Source organism: Xiphias gladius, chromosome 6 (genome assembly GCF_016859285.1).
Source record: "Xiphias gladius isolate SHS-SW01 ecotype Sanya breed wild chromosome 6, ASM1685928v1, whole genome shotgun sequence".
Classification (NCBI taxonomy): Eukaryota; Metazoa; Chordata; class Actinopteri; order Istiophoriformes; family Xiphiidae; genus Xiphias; species Xiphias gladius.
The window spans coordinates 19,432,260-19,439,759 of record NC_053405.1 but is presented as its reverse complement, the minus strand read 5'-3'; the positions used below and the strand labels follow the sequence as shown (position 1 = coordinate 19,439,759).

The 7,500-nt window shown below is 40.5% G+C and overlaps 1 protein-coding gene across 1 annotated transcript in view; it reads left to right on the top strand.

Annotated features, from left to right (window-relative positions):
* The window catches only part of zgc:92140 (uncharacterized protein LOC447854 homolog), a 26,169-nt gene that overhangs the window by 16,550 nt on the left and 2,119 nt on the right, over nt 1-7,500 (top strand). The gene's annotated exons all lie outside the window — the stretch shown is intronic.

The window sequence follows — 7,500 nt, the reverse complement described above, 5'->3', positions numbered from 1 at the left end:
TTATTTGAATTGCCTCTTCCCCTACCCTGCTCAAGGCCTCATTCTTCCCTTCCTCTTTTTCTCTGTCTCTCTATTTTCGGTCTCTTTACCCCTGCCCCCCCTCTTCCTGCCTTCATCTCCCAGTGTCTCTTCTCTCCAGCCCTTTTCCTCTCTTCTCTGGCACAACATTAGGTCAGAACCTTGTGTCCTTTCACCTCCCCTCCTCTTTCCTCTCTCTTCCTCCCATCCTATCCCCCAGTCTCGCTGTCAGTTAGTTAAAGGGGAATCCAGAGTGGCATTGGATGAGCCTGACTGCTTTTTGAGTGTGTGCCTGGAGGTTGAAGACACAAATGACCTGGATAGTGTGGATTAGAGTTATCTCAGGCCACAATACACAATAATACCTCCTTTAGCCTTGTGACTCCTCTCTACAGTGTTTCAGTTATTGTCACATACAGTGTGGTCATTCATTCCCACTTAACTTGCTGGCCTTTCCAACCTCAGCTGAACTGGCTCATGACATCCGGTGTACTTTTCATGATCGAGGCGGAAAAAGATAGTTCGGTTCTGGTCAGTCAGACCACCTACACACATAAATTTACACCCAGTAGACTTTGTCAGTGAATCATTTGTGTTCATGTATGTGTTTGTGTGTTGCATATCAGTGTGTTTTGTTAGACAATGAGCCCTCTTCTTGCTCATGTTGTTCTGCCTTCATCATGGACTGGATTGTCTGCCAGTCAGTCTGTCCTTGTGTGTATTTGTGCACATGTATGTGTGTTTGTGTGAGTGTGTGTGTCCCAGATATTCTGGCTGCCCCCCCCCCACACACACACACACACACACACCTCCACTCCTTTCTCAGTCGCTCTCTCATTTGCTCTCTCGCACAATAACCGGAAAAGGCTGAGCTCCATTACACAAACACTGAAGGACGAAGAGGGAAAATAGCAACACTCTCCACAACATCATGCTATTGATGTCTGCAATAATCACAGTCGGAGGAGATTGGGGTGGAGATAAAGAATGTAGTACTGTATGTGTATATGATTGGGTGCGTGGCACCCTAACATGCATACACAACACGGTGGCGTGGAGATTTCACTGTTTGTTTTAGCATTTGTGTTGTTATGAGGCAGTGGAGGAGCTGAGTGGTTTGAAGGTCTGTAATTCTGACTGAATACGATTTTACTGTTCCTCTGAAATTTCTGTCAGTTGCAGAGAAAATAGCGTTAAGAGAAAGTATGTTGGCCAAGACATCTGCAAAAGAATTAGTGGTATGTTTTACTCCAAGGAAATAAAACAGGATTACTCAAAACTGATTGTTCTACTAGTGCCTCAAAGAGATACTGGAACTTCAATCATACTGAGCTTTCTTTATCAGATTACTGAATGGGCCATCAGTCCTTGGAAATATTATCACAAATTCAGCTGGGAAAAAAATTTTTTCAAGAGAACAGGTACTTCCTCAAATGAACTTCTTGTGCTGACACACATCAGAGAATTCTGTCTTTCTCTTCAGAAAACACGAAACTTAAATGACAACCCCAAGTCACAACAAATACATTTTCTGTTTAAAGTGTGTGGAGAGTGAAAACAGTTCTTCTTTAGCGCAATACACAGAAATAGAGAAGCGGGCTTGTGAGTCGAAGGTTGCTGGTTCAGTCCCAGAGCTGGCATAAATATGGCAGTGGAAGGTAACAGAGCAACACTTGCACAGCGCACATGTTCCAGTGGTTGGACTGTGGTTACACTGGGTAGCTTCCACTTGTGCCTGTGGAGCAGGGACTTCCTAGAAAAGAGCATTTCATGCTCAGTGAATCAACCCACGTTAAATAAAGGTTGGGTATACTGTATAAAGTAGATACTATATGTTAGATTCAGAATCATCCTGCACCATTTCTAGTCAGAGAAGGGTACTAAAAAGAGAGCCTGAATCTGAAAAGAAACAAGAACATACTTTACATGCATGTCTGTATGTGCCAACACACACAGGCATGCACATACCATTACATATACAGTACATTATGCATACAGAAATAAATATGGTCATATACAAAAGCACATCAACTGTATTTGTCCATTGTGTGAACCCAGCATATGAAGTGTATCTGTTTCTGTGTACTGGCCTTATAAGACTTGTTTTCCCTCTCCACATAAACCAATTAAACTGTTTACTGATTGTCCTCAGTCCTGCATGTTTATTGTTTGATTTATGTGCCCTGAACAATAAGAGAGTTCTCTTTATTGCTGGCACAGTGAAGTTCATGGAAAAGATCCAGTCATGAAATCACCACCATCACCACCTCACATGTGTTGATTATTGAATGCATCAGAACTTCCCAGATGGACTCAAAGGCTAACATAGCCAATCCATGCTAGTCTGTGCTATCCATGGCCTCGTCATCATTACAGAGCAGACGTCAGTCTTTATAATGCAGCAGCACATACATTCTCCGAGCACTTTGGTAGGAACAGCCTACTAATACAGAGCAGGGACTCCCTTTGCTCTCTAAACAGCCTTAGTTCTTCATGTCATTGATTCCACAAGATGTTGGAAACACTTTGAGATTCTGCTCCATGTTGACATGATTGCATCACATTATTTCTGCAGATCTGTCAGCTACACATTCATGCTGCCAGTCTCCGGTTCTAACACATTCTAAAGGTGTTCTATTGGATTCAGATCTGGTGACAGGGGATCCCTCCAAGGTACACTGAAGTAATTGTCTTGTTCATAAAACCGGTTTGAGATGACTTTAGCTTTGTGACATGGTGCATTATCCTGTTGGATATAGCAAGTAGAAGATGGCAAATTGTGGCCATAAAGGGATGGACATGGTCAACAACAGCTCTCAGATAGGCTGTGGCATTCAATCCATGATTGACTGGTAGTTAAGGGGACCAAAGTGTGCCAAAAAAAACATTCCTCACACCATTACACCACTACCAGCAGCCTGGACTGTTGACACAAGGCAGGTTGGGTCCATTGAGTTGCTGCCAAATTCTGACCCTACCATCTGCATGGCTCAGCTGCATTTTTCCAGTGTTCAGCTGCCCGGTTTTCGTGAGCCTGTGCCCACTGACGCTTCAGATTTCTGTTGTTGCCTGACAGGACAGTAAAGAGTGGTTATATGAGTTACCATAGCTTTTCTGTCATCTCCAACCAGTGTGCCCTTTTTTCCTCTGACCTCTCTTATCAACAAAGCATTTCCTTCCGCAGAACTGATGCTCATTGGATGCTTTTTGTTTTTTGTGCAATTCTGAGTAAAGTTGAGAGACCCATGGTGTGTGAAAATCCCAGGAAATCAGCAGTTTTAGAAATACTCAAACCAGCCCATCTGGCACCAACAATTATGCCACGGTCAAAGTCGCTGAGATTATATTTTTTCCCCATTCTGATGTTTGATGTGAACATTAACTGCAGTTGTACTGGTGTGGCTAATAATGTGCTCGGTGATTGTATCTGTCTTTGTCCAATTCCAGTCTTTTTAATTTTATTTTGGTATTAAATTTGTCAGATTCCAGAAAGGACCCTGATTTTTGGTTCCCTCAGATTGCTATCAACATTTAGACAACACTAAGAAACTCTAGTGATATTGACAGTGGGAGACATAAAACACAACTTACTGATAAGTTATATTAGAGGCCAAAACCAGCTCAGTGATTGGTTGATTAATTCATTAGTCGATCATCAGAAACTCTTTGGCAATCAAATAGCATTTACTCTTATTTCAAGCTTTATATTTGCTGGTTCCAGCTGCTCAGATGTGAGGATTTGAGGCCATCTTTGTCATACACAATAGTAAATACAATATTTTTGGATTTTGGACCGTCAGTTGAATAAAACAACACATTTGAAGACGTTTCCTTGGGCTGTGGAAAATTATAATTGGCATTTTCACTACTTTATGACATTTTATAGACCAAATGATTGATTAAGAGAATAAAAAAGAAATCATGTGTTGCAGCTGTACAAGAAACCAGTCTATCTGTATAAAAGTCTAATATACATACAAAATAATTCACAGGTTTCTGCAACATTAGGCTAATGAGATGACCGCCACTGCATGGACTATGGATGTTGAAGGTTGTTTTATATGTACATAACGCATTATTTAATTTTAAGTTCTCTTGGAAAGGAATCTGATATTGAAAGATATGTTAGTATTAAATCAGTAGCAACAGAAAAGTCAACGCACAGCGACTCTGATGGTTTTATTGCAGAGCACATATTTCTACATCAGTTGGTTGTGGTCTGGTGTCTTCGGTAGGTCCATGAGGAACTCCCAGCACTCCCAGCATCAGTGGCAATGTTAAATAGCTTAATTTCAGTATTTTCTTATTTGCCTCAGTCACATTGAGTAACAGACTGAACATTTCAAAATGTATTTTCTGTATAGTCTGGTCCTGCTTTTCATCATTTTATCTGCGCCAGCAAAAGGGCATGACATTTATTTTTGTTCCAAATATTATGCCCAGTGTTTATATATTTCTTTCTTAACTGATTCCCACTTCATGGGTATGATTGTGTGATTGTACGATTGTGTGTGTGTGTGTGTGTGTGTGTGTGTGTGTGTGTGTGTGTGTGTGTGTGTGTGTGTGTGTTTGTGTGTTTGTGTGTGTGAGATGAAACTTTGTGTTCAGGTGTGAATGTCATGGCCAGATTGACTGGGAGGGAGGACACACAGCAGGAAGGACAGAGTGACATAGCCACAGGACAGGCAGGCCAACTAAAGCTGTGAGAGCAGACACACACATCCAAAGAAGGCTATGTAACTGACTCACACCCATATAAACAATGCACTTGCATAAATTGACAACCATGTTAATTCAAAGACACAGCTTTATCTGAAATAGAAACACTTGTGGTGCAATTGTGCACTCGCAGTGACTGACAGTACAGTAAGTTCAGCGCAGAGCTCTGGTCTCTAATCAGAGATGAGAAAGATGTCCACATCACAAAATCACTTCTCAAAATAGTTCTTCCCTTTCATCTCTCTCTCTCTCTCTCTCTCTCTCTCTCTCTCTCTGACGGTTCCCCTCCCTCTCTCCCAAAGCGAGCCCAGCATCAGCGTGACGAAACCCCTGTGTCATTTTTTGTGACAATGACTGCTGCACACACACACACACACACACACACACACACACACAAATAGCTACTCACACAACATGACCAGCTTTAGCTCCTATCTAAACTGAAGCAAGGTCTGTGATATGATGAGTCTTGATTGGTGTAAGCTGGGTCACTGTTATCTATCTATATCTGTCACATTAAGCTAACTGACAATCCTGTAACGGGAGCAGAGCATTCAGTCAGGCTGCAGCTCACCCAAATTATAAAATGGTATTTTTCTGAATTGCTAGCTGAAAATGTCCATTTAGATTTATTTAAAGTGCCAGGAGGAGCAGCTAATTTTACCCCGTCCTATTTATCTGTATCCACCGTAAGGTACAAACTGTGTAGCTTGCAATTCATGTGGATTAACCCTGTAACATGAGGGAAAGCAGAGGAAATAGCTCTTAATTCTGTTTCCTGCTGCAGCACCATATTCGCTGCCTTTACAGAGCTGAGCTAAGCTTGGTGAGCCTGTGTAGTGTTATAAAAACGTGTGTGTGTGTGGGGGGGGGGGCATGTTCAGACAGGAGTTGCTTTGCTCCAACTTGTTCACATTCTTGAGACAAACAGCAGAAAAGTAGTCAGCATTTGTTTCTCTCCTCCTCTTTCTCATAATCTCTGACAGCTTCCCTCCTGTCTGTATCAAATTATTTCAAATCAGCAGTGGTTATCTGACAAGTGAAGCTCATACTAGATTCAGCAGTGACGCACATGTGAGATGTAGAAACGGAGATGACCGCACACATGTACGCAGAGAAAAAAACATGCACTCAAACACACAGGTGATCCAGGTGCTGGGTGGATTGTGAGCAACAGAGCAGAGGGAGGGGTGAACCTTTCAGCTGGGTACAAAGTGGCACAGACAGACAGACAGACTGCTGATAGAGTGAGGGCAAAATACAAAGTGTGCAGCAGATAAGGCCAAGAGATGGGCGTTCGTATGTGTCTGTGTGTGTATCAGCGTATCAGCTATTGCTTTATCAGTTAAATGTACAACAACCAGGTAGACAGCAGAAATGCCAGTGTGATTGTATTGTTCCACCCAAGGTAACGTGGAGTTTGGTGTTACACAAAGGTCCTTTTATGTAGAGATTTTAAACATCGCATCATCTCGTATATCACTGTCTTAATTTATGACGATACCTCAGAATGAGCACCAATGGGGATTTTTCATGCTGTTTTTGGTCATTTGACTTTTTTGTGTGTGTGTGTGGGGGGGGTTTGTGCCTTGATGCAATTAGTGCTATAACAGTCTGTCACTGGCCATTTACCATGCAGTGTACCATTTTTACTTTCCCCAGTTTATTTGAGGTAAAATTTTTTGCAATATATAGTGCTCTTAAAAACTTTCTGCTAACAATCCCACAATGCAATACATCACATTTCACAAATTACAGTCATGCATCACTACACCTGTCAAATATTTGATCCAAAAGGGTGATGATTCGATTTTTGCTCGCTATATACAGTAGTAAACTTTCAAGTGTTTATTACAGCACATAGGGAATAGTGAGTGAGAGTATGATTTTCTTTTTCAACAGTGTTAATCAATTCATTCATCAGTATTTAGCTTCTCAAATAAATATGCTTCTTTTCACTGTTTTGTATAATTGTGGGTTGAATTTGTTGAGTTTTGGACTGTTGGTGGGTCTGAGCAAGCAATTTAAAGACGTCATCAATTTGGCAATTTGTGATCAGCATTTTTTTGACATTTTGTACACTAAATGATTAATTGGCTAATCGTAAAAATAATCAATCAACAGTAATAATTAATAATGAAATAGAAGGCAAAAAGCAGTGTTGGGGGGATGTCAATAGAGGATGTCGTGTTTATGCTGTATCTTATACTGTAATTTAAAATGTTAAATACTATAATACACATGTATGTATACAGTGTGTGTGTACATATCTATAGATATATATATTTTTTATATATAGATATAGAGAGAGATATAGATATAGATATAGATATATATAGAGAAAGAGATAAACAGCACAGTATATATATACACTATTCAACCACAACATCAAAACTGGTAACTGGTTTTCTAATGTTGTGGCTGATTGGTGTATATCACTGTAAATTGTCAGAATTAACTTGACTATGATAATGTACCAATTTTTTATGCATCTGTTCATTTTTTTTGTGTTGGTTCACTTCTGATTTGTGTGTCCTGATTAACACAGTATAACCAGTTACATATTTTGTATTTCTGTGGGCTGATTGATTGGTTGTACTTCTGGTTATATATCACTGATTATTTTTGCTGTTCGTAGTTGAATTATATGGGATTCAGACATTAATGCAATATGAGTAACCTCGGATCAGTGAGAGATGCATAATGCCAGATTTATTACCCTAATTTTTAGCCTCAGCAGTGATTCAGGATGCATACCGCTGG